Here is a 16,218-nt window from a genome sequence, read left to right on the forward strand (position 1 = left end):
TGAATCCCCTTAGCTCCAAGCTACAAAAAGTGTGTTTGTTCTGTTTTCTTCTCTACCCCCCACCTCCCCCAAGTCTGCGCAGCTCTGGTGTTCTCATTAGCTCACTGCCCAGGCTGCTCTCTGGACCCTGAAATGGAGAACAACAGTTGTCATCAAATTAATGGGCTGTTTATCCAAATATTAATTTTGTTTTTTCTTGCTTCTGCTCCAGGGTAGTGGCAGCTGATTCCAATAAAATTCGGGTGAGGCTGTGATGCATTGTCTCTGTTCAGACAGTAAATACACTAGAGCTTACACCTACTTGAGATCTCAGATGTACTTTAAAGCAAGTTCAGAAAATTTGGGCAACATCCTCTTTATAGATCTGAAGAGAGTAACTGCTCCAGCTGAGGAAAGACATCTTTCTGCCCTCTACTGCTTCTTTCTAGGTTTGATTGAAATTTACTACTACTTTCTGTACTTACACAGAACCTTCATCTTCACGTCCTGCCCTAAGACAAAGCTTCCCAGGATCCAAGTCTGCCAGTGACATCATGAAAGCTTAGAAATCCCAGCAAAGTCAGATGTCCCTTAGATTTTTAACTCCTGAATTAAAATCCTGTATAGCACAGGCAAAGAGTGAAAAATGTTAAAAGTCTGAAGGCAGGTAAATGAAGACTTGGGGATACAATCTGTGCCTGATCCTTCAAGTGGGATTCCTCCACTTCGCCCCAAGCACAGATTTCCAACTTCATCTGCCTCGTAGGCAGAGAATGTGTTCATCTCAAAGGCTACCATCAATTTAAGACAGATCTGGTGAGTCCTGTCCTTGCAGGACCCTTATTTCCATCATCTAGGCTCACTCTAGTCAACTCCCTCTCCAGAGTAGCATGCATATGCACCTCTGTGCATTCAGCACAGCCCTCTGCTTCTGCTGCAGCAAAAATCGGGTGTGGGTTGTCTCAGAAAATGTATCAAACTCTCTATAGCTGCATGCCAGCTCTGCATTTAAGTCAGAGTAGTTCCCAGTCACATCAAGGAGATGCATTAAATGACCTTAGGGGTCACATTACATAGAGAAAAACAGTACGCTAGCAACTTTATCTTTCCAGGTGCTGCTTATCAGCTTCATCCCAATAATCTTTCGACCTCTTCAATAAAAAAAGTATGTTCCTAAACAGACATGGTTTGTAACTGCACCACTTCAACAGTTAAAGAGCCTACTCTGACACCTTCATTTTGGTGCATGCTTCTAACATGAAGCTTTCCCAGAGATGCTCAGCTCTGAGCCACTAGAAATGGGAAGCCAGAGCAGAGGCTTTGGTCACCTCCAGGAGCTCTGGGCAAGCACAGACAAACCAGCAATAGTCTGTAAACAGCAGGAGGAGTGTGCAAAGTCAGCCTGAACTGGGGGCAACACACTTGGTGCTCTGGAAAGCACCACTGAGAGGGTCTTTCCAACAAACTTCAGGCACCACTAAGACCAGCTCGGTCATAGGACTTGCAAGTGCACACCTCCTCTAAATTGGTGGAAGGAACAAGCCCACCTTAATTCCTCAGCCCCAAGGCAAAATCTATTCTGCTACCTTTTGTTTCCATCACCTGAATGACATGCAACCTGTCACCAAACCTTCCCAGACGAGGAGTGAGCCAGATTTGAGACATATGAAGATACCTGGGTTTAACTTGCTCTTGTTTTGGCTTCAGGTGGTTACTCATGTGAACCTGTCAGTCCCAAAATCCAGTCACAGGTAGTGGGGGTCTCTGGGCCATGCTGTGCCTAGCCACTGCACCCCTCTTGGACAGCAGAACACCATGGGCTGTACCTGCACCACAGCAGGTTTGGTGCCCAGCCAGGGCAGCAGCAGCAGGAGCGCCACTGAACTGCCAAGAGCAGATACCACCTTTCCTTGGGGCTATAACAGTAGATTTGAGAATAACCTGACACCTTCCCACTCCTATTGTGGGTCTGGTGTCATATTCAAATATGAGTGTTACATTAATCTTTCCCGATGCCTCAAGTCCCTTTTGCTTTGGTTATCTACAGAAGAGGCTGCTGTAGGAGCTCCTTCTGCAGGCAAAGAAGAAGTCAGAAAACAAAATGAGGAGTCAAAGCAAAGCAAAGTGCTTTCCCTTAAGTCAGCCTCACTAGAGTGATGCAGGCAGGAAAAGAGAGCCTGCATTAGCAGATACCCAGCTAGTGGGCTTAAAGGGGAAGGAATCCATAAAACCTTCAGGCATTCCAGCAGGCTGGGTACCCGGGATCACTTTCACAGTTTAGGAAACAGTTTCATCTCAACCCCCACAAACTGACCTTGGCAGAACATCGAAAGTTTGCACATAACAGCCATGTCTTTGCTATGAGTAATCCAGTCCTCTAAGCTAATGCTCCATTTTGTTGGTGGAACAAAATATCTCATTATCATGTGAATGAGACATGAAAGGAAAAAAGACCTAAATCACATTAAAATGATATTTAGGATAATTTCCTAAATCCATTTAACAAGATCCTTCTACTCATGGAATTTCCCTGGTTTGTGCATCTTCATGTCTTTCCTACATAATTTTCAGTTTTACACATATTGCATTTTTTCTAATACACCAGAATCAAAGCACACATGCTCAGGCTGAAACAACAAGGTGTTCTGGGCATTAAATGGGGGAGTACCTTCTCCAGAAGAAAACCAATGTCAATCTTTTGATTACACACTGCTCAGTGAAAGAAGAGAAGGTTACTGCCTACATTTACAGACAACATACATAGCCTTACAGTAATATCTGCCTTTTGTTTTTCCATTTGACAAGCTTATTGCACAGGCTCAGAGCTAATCCCATTGATTAGCAGCTCAGGTTAGAGACCCACTGTGCACCTGAACATGACAGGACACTATTGCCTGCTGCTGGCCAGCAAGGGAAGGAACAGCAAACTGGGACAGCCAGAAGCAGGAAAGTATTGCTTTCACATCTGCTGTCTTACCTGCTCAGCTAGGTCAAAAAATGAGAGTACTGTGTTTAGAGGTTTGTAGCTAAAATGCATTTCTGTTTTTCATTCATTTTGTATTCCAACTTAACTAGTTACAGCAACTCTTCAAATAGCCTAAGCTTACACAGAGTTCAGCATGCAAAGAGAAAATTCAGGAGCCTCATCTGTGTCCTATAAATGCCCCAAGATGGTACATCTATGCTCTGCAATGCTTACTTTAATCTCTTAGATGAGAAAGCAGCTTCAGCAAGTAATCCGTGCCAATTACATGAAAATTAGGTCAGGTATCTTACCTATATTAGTCACCTTGTAATCATTTCAGAAGTACTCTGAGATACAGCATTTTCTGGAAATAAGACCTAATGGATTTGGCCAAATAAGCTGTAACTTGGGGGGTGGGAGCAGGGTGAAATATTTCAAAGCCAGTGAGGAGTTTGCGTCCAGTGGAAGAGAGATGCCTGCTTTTCTAATGAGACAAGGTGCCCATTTCTAGCTCAGATGGGCCAGGTAACATGAACTGTTATAATTTGCTTATATTTAAAATCTAGAGCCAGTGACAAGCTGGCTTGTCACAGCAAGATGCTGAAGGAACCAAAACCATGAAGGACAGATTTAAGTTGTGGTATGTCTTTGAAGTCTTGAGCTATTTGGCATTAGAAGGATCTACAGACAAAAGGAGAAATAATGCATTAAGGAGTGTGTGACAGCCAAGTTCATATAGCTCCTGGCTTTGCAGGTTCTCACAGAGTTAAGCACATTCACATGTGTTAAAGGGTGGGTGTATAAATAGACCATACCTTTGGCTGCATTAACACCAATCTGATTTGTACTGGTAATATTTAGGCAACCCTTTCCCTCTGCCTCTTCCATATAGACACTGTAGTATACTGAACTATATTAAGTAGCTCATGGGTAAATGCTTCCAATAGAGCTGAAGCTTTGCTTGCCAAAACCTCATCCACTGTGCTATGAATTCAAAACTGCAAGACCACCTTGCACGAGGTGAGCGCTCTGCCTGACAAGGAGTTTGGGAGCAATGGACACAAAGACAGGAGCTGATGTGATGATGAGGAAGCTAAAGGTGACTGATGTTTTCCCAGTATCTGAAACATATCAGATAAGGACAAGGTCACCAGTCCTTAGGCAGTGGACACAGCCAAAAACCGCAGCCCTGTTTATGTCTGACCGATGCAGAGAGACGAGCAGGTTGTGCTCAGAGTGCTGAGCAGATGAACACAGCACTCTTGCCACCATCTGAGGGTCTGCAGCTTTTAGGTTGACATCATGGAAATGCAGCTTTTCAATATGGAAACAGGATGATTCCCTGTGGTTACTTATACCTCTGTGGTCCAAGTCAACACAAGGAAAAGGAAAAACATCTTCTATTCTAGTCGGCCCTGTCCAAAAAGTGAGTGTAGGCATGGATATATTGCTGAAAGCCAAGTCTAAAGAGCAGCCCATAGGGACTTCCTGCTAGACACCAACTAGAATAACTAGCACAGAGTGAAGATGAGCCACTCCACAGGAAGGGTTATAGAGGCAATAAACTCCTCTGGAGCAGAAAGAAAAGGCACAGCTCTGAGGTGTCTGCACACAGGTTCTCCACAGACCATTCCCAAAACAGTGCAGCAGACTCTATGCACTACCTTTGCTCCCTGTACACACAACACACACACACAGAGGAGCTTTGAAGGAGCATTCTGCAGGATGGAGGTGAAAGTTTGTTCCCAGCTCCCATGCTTATGCTCACAGCCCTTTCCAGCAGTGACACCCACTCTGACAGTCACACATGCAGCACATAGGCTTCCCTAGCTCTCCCTTCCTATGGAGATACAGTCTTTTTGCTGTTGCAAAGAGGAAGAGGGAAGCATATTCAGAAGAAATGCACTCAGCCCAGTGTTATCTGGCAATGCTGAGTGAGAGAACAGGTATTAAGCAGCTAGTGCAAACCCCCTGTGCAATAACTAACTGACAAGCTCCTGGAAGCTCTATAAAGTGTCCTTTCATTCTTGCCTGCCCTCAGATGGGCAGGTGCAGGCAGTAAGGCAGGAGTGTAGAAAGAAACCCTTAGCCCTCCAGACAGTATAGTCTCCAAAGCCGATATTATGGTCAAACAGCACAATCCATAAGCCAGCCCTTCCCTGTCTGTCATCATTCTTGCCTTATTGTCCTGGGCTTTGCTTTGTGCTCTGGGAGCAGGCATGCTCCAGTTCTCAGCCACATGCCAGCAAACGTGCTGGCGTGCTGCCCACCCTAAGTACCGTGTAGGCAGGATGGCGCCTCCGATATTTAAAACAATATTTAATGTTTTACATCATTGTGGGCCTGTAGATTATTTTCTAAATCCATGAAGCAACAGTGGATCAGCATGTGCTGTGTTAATGCTGCACAAGGAAATAATGCATGAGGGGAAGAGATTAGTGGGGAGCACTTGAAATTACAGTTGGCATTAGCTATAGGATAATGTGTAACTTGGGATGACCTACTCTTCCCAGTGCATCTAAGGGTGGACTCCAAGAAAGGCACATATGGAATAAAGCCCTAGCAGCAGACAGTTTCGCTTTTCAAGTTCTACCAACGCAAACCTTTGAAGAAAAGCTTCTTTAGGAACTGCTTAGGGAATAAAAATGCTAAATATCAGCAGGAACATTGTTTTCAGAAAAGAGGACACAGGTCTAAAGTAAAAACCTCAAATACAAGCCTCCTTCTCATGTACAAGGAAAAAATCAACATGGCAGGCATGGAATGACATATTCTGATTGATGACATATACCACAGACCTCAAGATTATACTTACAAAGCACCAATGGATCATTCTTTCTGCCACTAGTGTTAAAAGTCACCTTAAGGACCCAAGCAAACATTATAGCATTGAAGCGTTTAAGACAGTGGTAGAAAATGCAAAAGTTCAAGAATGGTACCATAAAGAAAATATTTGACATTTGTCAATAGGAGAAAGTTATCTCAAACCACATGAGGATATCTTAACACTGTCTTCCCAGCTATATTTGTTCAGTGATCAACTTGGTAATGAAATTAATTTTGCAGGATCAGTAATAAGTCCTTTACGGTTACCTTACATTTGTCACTCATGAGGAGACAGCAAGGAGTTCATTTCCAGAACAGAAGCCTGACAATATAAAAAGAATTTGTCCAAGATGAATGGTGAAGTCTACTGACTCAAAGTCAGGAGACACTTAAAGCTCAAATATTGCAGCTCAAAAAGCCACCCATACATTTGCATACTAACTCCTCAGTAGGTACTTAGAGCTGAGACTAAAATACAAAGAGGAGGACCTGACAAAAAGAGGGGTCAGCCACTTCGGCACATAAGCAACCACCTCCAAAATCCAAATGTCTCGGTCCCATTCAGACTCTAATACAAGTACAAGCTGTTCTTGTCATGGTGACTATCCCTCTGCTTTGAAGTGGAGTTGCTTCAACAAGATGTTGCAGGTTTAGTGCTGGCTATCAGGTTGCAGTCATTGACCAGAAGTGACTGAGCACGCCATGGACATGAAGATCCAGCAGAGCATAGCACATCGTCCTTCCCTGGAGGGAACACTGACAGCAGAGCAGCTCATCTTTATTTTGGTACCAAAAACCTTTAGGACCAGTCTTCAAAGAAAGTGTATGCAAACTTAAATGCATTTTAATTCAACTTAATTACTTAATTACTAATTTAATTTACTCAGCATTTAATCACTTATCTGATCTGACCCTAAACTCAAGTAGTGTTGAGCAAGGTTTAACTAGGAGAGCCTTCCCTGCATATTTGGGGATGTCCCTCCTGCCCCAACCCCACTCCTCCTCAGTGTAAGAAAACAGAAATATTTTTAAGTTACATGTACAGATACTGTTCACTATGGTCATTCTTGCTGGCTTTTCCACTTCACATCCTTCATTCAGTGGTCAGAACTATTTTCTGATACAGAAACTTGAATTCAGACTCTCCTTCTGCTCTGCCAGGCTCATAGGAGAGAGGAAAGCATCAACATCTTTGTAACTTTATTGCTAAGCCTACTGGCCATATGTAAAGAGGTAGAGATACCCACACTCCCTCCCACAGGTATCTTGGAGCCTGCATGACTTCTGAATTCTACTCTGTTAATAAAAAACAACAACAACAACAAAAACAACAAACAAACAAAAGCAAACAAACAAACAAGATTCGAAGACCCCAGATTTCTTACTGTTATTTGGGGGGGAGGGGGAAGTTTAAAAATACCTCAAATTGAAGTAGTGTCTTGTTCTTGGAACACAATAATGCTTTCTTCATTCTCTAAAAAGTTTGTCTGATCCCAAATAAATTTTCCTTGCCTGTACAACCATCAAACTGAAGAAAAATAACCAATTATTCGCACACCTCAGGTTTTCAGCAGGAATCTGCTGAGAGGAAGCTTCCCCACATATACTTCTCAACACTGTTCCTCTTCAAAGAGTATTACAGTCACCTTCTCTGCTTATTTACAGTACTGCAGTAAAACACATTTATGGTGTTACCTGTATCCTAGTAAGTGTCATTACCTCATATGTAGTGCAATTGTTATTCTTTTTACACTGAACTATTCTACTTTATTAAATGACTCCCAGCAGTTGCTGGATACAAAAACAATCGTGCTCCAGGGACATACACCTCCCCTACGACTCCAAGATTATTTCCTCTAAAATCTGATAGGGAGATGTGAAATACTTTGTAGTATGATCCATTTCAACTGTGTTCCAGCAAGGTAGGTAATCCTACACGGTCCCAGTTTTATAAGAATCCAGGCAATTTGAATTAATAGCATAGAAGTATAGCACTTGCCATAAACATGGAACAGTTGCTTTATTGCACTTGTCAAATGCATTCCTCTCTTTGGTCACAGTTATGGTCAAAGAATTTAACAAAAAATTAACAAGCCATTCACAATAAAAAGGAACTCAAAAAAAGTCAAAGCTGGAGAAAGCATCACATACCCTACATATTTGAACTCTTACGGTTTTTCCATCCTGGTTCTCACTCTTAGTTCCAGAAGTTTCTTATAAACACCATCCCTTGTTCAATACAAATTCGAGTGGAAAGGACACCAGAGAGGTGTCAACTCTGAGACAAGTGAGCGGATGCTGCACACAGGATAAAGATCTGCCCTATTTGCAAAACAGAAACAGTAGCTATGCACAGAATGGCTGACAGCATTGCCCAGGTCATTAACACAGATGGCTCATCCTGTGCACAGCCATCTGCCCTCAGCTTAGCTCTACATCCCAGGTATCTGAGGGGAGCCCGCAGGCCTCCGTGCCCACACATAGCATGGCTGGAACACACAAATCCTGCAGCACTGCTGGCCCCACACTCTCATCCTGCTGCCAAGCCCTCAAAGCCTGACCACCAAGCAAACACTTTAAAGTCTAAAAACTTCTTTTTTATAGCAGCAAAGAACAACAGGTCACAGAAAGAAATCTCTAATGTGCTATTTAGAAAGCAAACTCCTTTATTTTTAAAGGGCAACAACCGATCTGAAAAAGTCATGTCTGCTATAGAGGAGACAAATAGCTTGAGAGACCCACTATAAAACAAACAATTTACCATTTTGATGTGGCACGGTGGCGGTAGAAGGCATAATTTTATCTGCTTTTACTGTGCTGACCTCTGAACCTTTGCATTATAATTTGAGAAGCAGCTGTGTATTTGGAGTTACAACACCCTGCTCTGTTCCTGCCTGCCAGGCACGGCGAGTGTCACTCTTGGTGATTAGCACAGCCACTGAGGAGGCTGCCACAGGGGAAGACCCAGTGCCCCCTGCCCGAGACAGGTGCACACCCCTGTCACATCTCTAACATGTGTCCTTTGGGCTCGTTACCGCTGCTGTCATCAAAGCAGACTATCATTGGCAAGTGCAACATCACACAAGACGCTCCCAGTGGTTTGAATTTAAAATCTTAGTGGTGCTCCTCAAAGGCTTGTTTTCTTCCAGAGATATAGCAGGAGCAGTTTAAAGATAAGGGAGTGGGGTCAGAGCAAAAGATGCTGGAGGAATCTATTTTTGTTCTCAAAAAGAAAAATAAAATATTCTCTTAAACAAAACTAATTTGAGGTCGGCAAATAGGGTTTCTTCTCAAGTCTGCCGCAGGCCTAGTCAAGAACTATACTTTGTATGCAAAGTCATAATACAGCAACATCTCATGAAGTTTTTACTGAAAATGAAAAGTTTAAGAACATAAATATCCAATATTTGCCAGTCATGGGTGTATTTCAGTACTCTTGCAGACCCAGGGGTCCACATGAAGATCGTGAAAACTGCAGTTACTTGAGAAAGGGGACCTCCATCACATTAGCATTTTGGCCCTGATCCAAGAAAGCACTTAAGCACGTGCTTAACTTTAAGCACATGAGTGCTCCCACCCACATAAAAGGACCACTTATTCAGTGAAAATTAAGCATCTGCAGAAATACTTTACTGTATCAGCTTCTTCACTGAGTATCTTACAGGATTACACCCTATCAAGTGACTCTCTGGAAAAAAAAAAAAAGAGAAAAAAGAAAAAAAAAAACAACAAACAAACAAAAAGAAAAAGGCACACTAAAAAACACTAGAAGTTGACTTCAGGGAGGATTGCCGATTGCCAAGGGCTGCCTAAGCACATGTGGCACTGGGCTATGGAGGTCCATGTCCTCCCTGGCTCTTGGAACAGCTGCACAGCAGCGAGGAGCCTCTCCCAAGGGCAGTGTATGTTCAGAGCTGCTGCCTCAGCCTTTGCCTTCTGGTTCTAAAAAAAGCCATGTAGAAGCTATCCCCTCTGAGCAAAAGCCTCCCTGCTTCACTCAAGGCTGGGATGTAGAAGCACAGACCTGCCATAAGGCACTACACTGCTTAGGTAGGCTAAGAGTTGCTACCAGTTAACATCAACAAGGCGTTAGGATGAAAATAGCCATCTATGACAGACCAGTTGCTTTGGATCAGGCCCTAAAGACCTTAAGCTATATACAGAAGAAGGTGGTGAGGGGATAAGAGCAGCATGGGAACTAATGTATACAGGCAGAGGGCGAGGCAGTAAAATGCTAAGCAGGCAGTGGAAAAATATTGTGTCCTGTCTCAGAAATGCATTTCTGGAAGGTCATTACAATCACAAATGCTAACTGTGGTTCATGCTCCCACCACAGAGTAATACTGATCAATCATCATCATCAGTTCCATTTAGAAAACAGAAATTACTCCCTTAAGAAAACTCCATGCCCAAGCACCCTCAAGCCCTTCTGGGATGAAGCTACTTATGCCTCCCTCTTGCATGCTGGATCTCCCTCCTTGGGAAAGAAACTCGGGTGCTGAAGACCCAACCCCAGTAGGAGCAATTGGGGAACTGCAGGCTCAGTTTTGTGTTCCACAAAAACCGTTTGCCTTCACACTACAACTTAAGGTTATCGTGACTGTTACAGAGTGTAGAATTGAACCCACCCTGAAGTCAGAGCATAAGCAGTAGTCAGACCACTTTAATGAAAAGCAAATGTTTCTAATTCCACACCAAGTTGTACAACAGGCTTCTCCTGAGCAGAGAATTTGAGTCATTTGTACTGCAGTCACAGGCTGGCCACCCACCACGCAGGTTTCCTACCTGCTGCTCCACACCAAGGCACACCCTGCTGCAGGACACCAGCACAGGCACCTGTCAGCCCCGTGATTTGTGACCCATCTGACAAGGGCGGCTGCAGCCACTGTTTACAGCCCAGTGTCACTTTTGGCTGTGTGTGTTCCAGCTGCTGTTGTTGGGAGCGTTTTCTTTACTGATTCAGATCAAAGGCTGCACCGACACAAACACATGAGTTTTACAAGTCAGTCAGCTGTGCATTATAACGAAGGTGTGCCTGGGATGCTCCTTAACATCTCTTACCGTGCCCAAAATTGGCGTCAGCTTGTGTGAGGATTAAGATCAGGTAGACAGGAACTATCAGCCGCAATGTTGGAACCAGATGACGAGGTGACTTTAAACAAGACTTAGTAAGTGGTTTTGAATGCACGTACAAGACTGAGCCATAGTTCTTACTCAGCTTTCTGTAGTGGGACAAATGCAAACCAGATTTTTTTTTACTAATCAGATACACAGACTACTGTGTATCTGATGCATGAATCATGACCAGGCTAAAATGAACACAACAGAAGTCAAAGTATCCTCCATCATTATTTTCTTGTGGCTCCTGGTTTCCAAGTTCTACAGGAAATAAGACAACCATTTCCACATCTGACTATTTAAATCTGAAAGAATTAGGCTTAGCTATTTTCTTTCCATATGTGTCTGGTAGGTATATTTATCATTGTGAGATTTTTCTCCTCCTCTTCCCCCCACTTAACAGCTCTTGACTTGTGTGGCCCCTCTATACCAGCATATTGTTTGTGCTTTTTGCAAGACCCTACTTTAAAGTATGACATGTTTATGTAAGAGGCATTGATGGCTAACACAGGCTTCGGCTCAGTAGGGCATTTGGGATGGTGTCAGCAAGGAATGCTCTCCCCTGATTTATGAGCATGTTATAGTTATTCAGGTGGAGTGGCAGGACCTGGCAGTAAGCACCATCATACAGATCAAATGTGTTTTAAGTTCATAGATCAGGCTGAAGCGCTGCCAATCGCCACAGGGTTGTGCAGTGGAAACTAAGCCCTCTGTTTTTAAAAAGAAAGCAGTCTCTGAAGACAAGGAGCTGTGCTCCTCCTTAAGCTTACTAACCAAAATCTCTTGCACTGTTCTTATGAACCAAGTTCTGCAATTTGATGATAGCATACGTGAAGATTCAGAGACAGATGCTTAGGTTAGCCTGCAAGTCTGACTTACTACACCATTCTTTTTGTCTGATTCACTTGGTTGTTTCCAGATACTTCTTTAACTACTTGAAAAAAGCTCTTCAACTCTTTCCCTTTTAATCTATTTTATTTAAAAAGGTACAAGTTGAAGTTCTTTTGAGGCATGTGACTGAAGTGCTCATGTTTCTAAGCCCACTCACTCTACACTGTGCCACCCTAAAAAAAATGAGCTTCGGAGCACCACCTGCTTTCCCAGCAACCAAACCCTATCCCCAGTGTTTGCCTGCATCCTTCCTACACAAGGTGTTTATTTAATATCTTCAGCTCTACGAAATAAGTTCCCCTCATTTCCTTCAGTGTGAATAGCTTTGCAGTTTGCGCCCTTAATTAAGAGATGTTCAACTTCATTTTTCCCTTGTGCTGTTACACCTTCCTCTGATATTATCAGTTTGGCAACACAACTCTGTAAACTTATATAAAAGCTTAAACTGGATTAATAAATCTCACAAGAAGTAACAGGAGCAAAAGTACTTCAGTTTTGTAAGGAAGAGGGGAAGAAAAGCAGGACAACAGCAGGAGAACCCTCAGCATTTCTCATACTAAATCAATTTGACAGACTGAGAGAGTTGGGGCTGTTCAGCCTGGAGAAGCAAGGACTCCAAGGAGACCTTACAGCATCTTCCAGTACCTAAAGAAGTCTTACAAAAGAGCTGGAGAAGCACTTTCACAAGGGCATGTAGTGACAGGACCAGGAGGAATGGCTTTAAACTGAAAAAGGGAAGGTTTAGATTAGATATTAAGAAGAAATTCTTCACTGTGAGGGTGGTGAGGCACTGGAACAGCTTGTCCCCAGAAGCTGTGCATGCACCACCCCTTGAAGCATTAAGGTCAGGTTGGATGGGGCTCTGAGCAACCTTGGTCTAATGGAGGGTGTCCCTGCCCATGGCAGGGAGGTTGGAATGAGATGATCTTTCAGGTCCCTTCCAACTCACACCATTCTGTGATACTAAAACTCCTGGAGTTGCTAAAGTGAAGCCATTTAGGATACTAATTTTTTTTAGGAGAAAGGCATGCATAAAGACTTTACCCCTAAAAGTCAGTTCAATGTTTATGTGAGCTTTTTGCTTCTGCTCTCCCAATGCTAGTGAAGGTAACTTTGCACACATTACTTCAAGTTAGGGAGTTACTTGTCTCTACATCGAGCATCCAAGTGATATAACACATCACAAGGTCGTCTTTGATACTTTTTGTTGTCTTGACCAATTTAAAAGTCCTATTCTCTTTCAGCAAAGGAGGAGAACACACACACACATACATTGGGGTCGATAAACAGGCTCAGAATTCAGCTCAAAAAAACCCAAAAGACCCAGCCAGAAATAGCTTCATGTACAGTTCTGTACAGAGCAGTCATACACAATGATAACCAGCCCATGGCTTCAACCATTCCACCCAGGTTTCCAGACAAACAGTTCATGTTTACACAAACACAGGATGATTAACTTCCAGACAGACATTAGTCTGGCAACAGAGGGAAATACCAACATAGCCAAAACCTGACAGGAGTGAACTATTTTAAACACTCATAATGCGAGACCCAGGAGAAAACCCAAATCGCAGTGCACTGGAACATACCAGATTGCTTTCTTTCTGCAAGATCTTCATGGGTTATAGATCAGGTTTTGGAAATTACTTTTAACTTCCTTTTCAACAGCTACAAATCCAGAACAATAAATCAAGCTTCAAGAGTCAGTTACGCACATTATAAGCAAAATAAAAGGTAGCAGAATCTGTTACCATATTTCCCTATACTCAAAGAACCTCAAATCCACAACCCTCCAAAATAACTGCCTCAGCCATACAGTGATTCTGTCCTTCAGAAATTACCTTGTACTCATTACTTATTACTTTAAGATGAAAACGCCTTTTAGAGGCTCATTGCTGCTCTGTGAAAAACTCAACATCAGTTGAGATCATCTCAACGAGCACACCTTCCATGAACTTCAGCCTCCCCTACTGCTGTGCCTGAAGCCTGCTGTGCCTCTCCCTTTCCCCCACTGCTGTTTACCCTGGCTGTAGCAAACCTGCCCAAGTGTCCTCATCCAGCTTGGCCAGGGCTGCGCTCAGGTGCAGTGCTCTCATACTGCAAAAAACACAACTTACAGCACAGCTGTCTCACCTCTTTGCAAAGAGCACTCAGCCAAATTTCTGTCCCCTCACCATTCTCTTTTACAATTACAGTCCCAGACTTAAAACTGACTGAGATACAAAACACCCAGAGACTACCTGGTTTCCAGGTAGAGAAGGTTCAGGTGAAACTTATCTGAAAGAGGAGGATAAAGGAGTCATTTGCAGCTGGGTTAATTGTAAGTAACAACCCCTGCTATGGAACAGGACTGGACTAATTGACTGTTTCTGCTGTCTTTGCTCAGTGCACAATGACCATAGACAATGGAAAAGCCAACAACGTAGCTTGCTGGATTTGAGGTTTTGCTCAGTCTGCCTAGGACTCTGCACATTAACTTAGAAAATACAAATCTACATCAAGTTGCTCCTCATTTTTTGAGGCAGTAAGCTCAGAAGTAACAATTTACCAGTTTCGCTACTACTGTTCTCTGGCATTGCTATTTTTTGTGCCAGTACTGTCTCTGGTACAACAGTTATTTGAATTAGGAACAACTAATGGTTATTTAAATATAAATAACAACAGTTATTTGACTAGGAAATGGTAAATGTGCAAAATACAAGTTTGACAATTACCTCAAAATATTCTACTGAGAGTGAGAGATTAACTCTTAAAGGCAAACTTTCCTCTTTCTCCCTACCCCCGAAAGAAAAATGTCAAGAGAGGCAAAGCCTAGAAATATATTGGGTTGCAGGGGCTATCCTGCACTAATTGTGCTGGAATGAGTGGAGGTTTCCCTAGCTTCCTTCTGCTTTTGTTTCATTTGCCAAGATTTGAAATGCAAATGAAAAGTCAAGTTTGAGTCCCTGCAATTGAAATCTTCTAAACATTATTCACCAACAGAATGAAAGAGTAATCAAAGATTAGAAAGTAATGAGTAAGAATCTATTTTCTCAAAGAAATTCAGAATTCCAGTGTTACCTTCATTCTGAGTTTCTTCAAAATAGTCATATTTGGTTACACATTTTTTTCCTTGCAATTTTTTTTGTAATAACTCCAGAAATCTGAGCTACAACATGAACTGTTTTAGTAAGCTACCATTAAAGAGAATCCTTAAAACCACACAAAGAATTTAACTGCAGTTATGATGACACTGAAAAATTAATATGGATGATGCTTGTCAGCTTAAAAAACGAAAGTACTGTTAACTACATGTATTTACATTATTGGCATTGCAACTGTTGTTCCATGCCAGTGCACACCCAAAACTACTCTATGCCAGGTCAACTGCTTACAAAGTAAGGTCTACTAGAAAATTCTCCATTCACATGGAATTCAAGGCTCTATAAATTACACTGGAAAAAAATGCCCTCTGCAAATAGTTTCATTTATCTTTTTAATTGAGAACTATTACTGCAGTAATAGTGGGTCAATCAATAGTACAAATTCTGAGCATCTCCAAGGACAGAGAAGCTGCCTCCTCTCTAAGGTCCCTGTTCCAAAGCCTAGCATGTTCTTTAGGAATATTTTTTCTAGCGCTTCCTTTGAATTGCCCTTGCTTCAACTTGGGCCTCTTGCCCGTCATGCTGTCCAAGACAAATGTGACTCTACCTTCCACAGGCTCTCCAAGCAGATGGCTGTGGACAGAGAGAGCACCTTTCCAGGCTTAGCAAGCCCAGTTCTTTCCTGGTATATCACAGGCTACAGCCCCTCACCTTGGTGGCCCATTCCAGTATGACAACAGCTTTGTTGTACAAAGGAGACCAAAATTGGATGCCATCCCTCAGGATGCTGTGCAGAGGGGAACAACTGCACCCTGTGACCTGCTATTCCTGCTAGGCATGCTCAGGATGTTGCACTGAAGGGAACTGAAGGGGGAACTATTTGTATGGGCAATTCTATTTGTAAAAGTGACCTGAGGAGATAGAGCCTGTACAAATCATTGTGTTTGAATATTAGGCTACATGGAGAGTACGTGTACAATATTACATGGATGTTTTCATTTATTTCTAATAATTAATGAGTATGCAAAATTAATGGGGTTTTTTTTAATGACATTGTGTCCCCAAAGCTGAGGTTCATGGAACTGAGTATTAATCTTCCCTTTTAGAAAACATAAGTAGTGATATACTACTTTTTCCTCACCATGAAAGAGAATATGGCACATGCCTGCTGTCCATGTGGCACATCAGACAGCAACCATTACCAAAATGTCCTTGGGCCACCAGGCATTTCTTGGCTAAATATTCTCAGTGTATTATTTGGGATACATTACACAAGCATCTAAAAAAAATCTAGAAGGTGAATGATTTGGAGAGGCCTGGTGAGCCGGTTCCTCCCACAGGATTTACAACTCATCT

Source organism: Empidonax traillii, unplaced genomic scaffold, assembly GCF_003031625.1.
Source record: "Empidonax traillii isolate 1590-97213 ecotype Southwest subspecies unplaced genomic scaffold, ASM303162v1 scaffold224:size737649, whole genome shotgun sequence".
Lineage (NCBI taxonomy): Eukaryota > Metazoa > Chordata > Aves > Passeriformes > Tyrannidae > Empidonax > Empidonax traillii.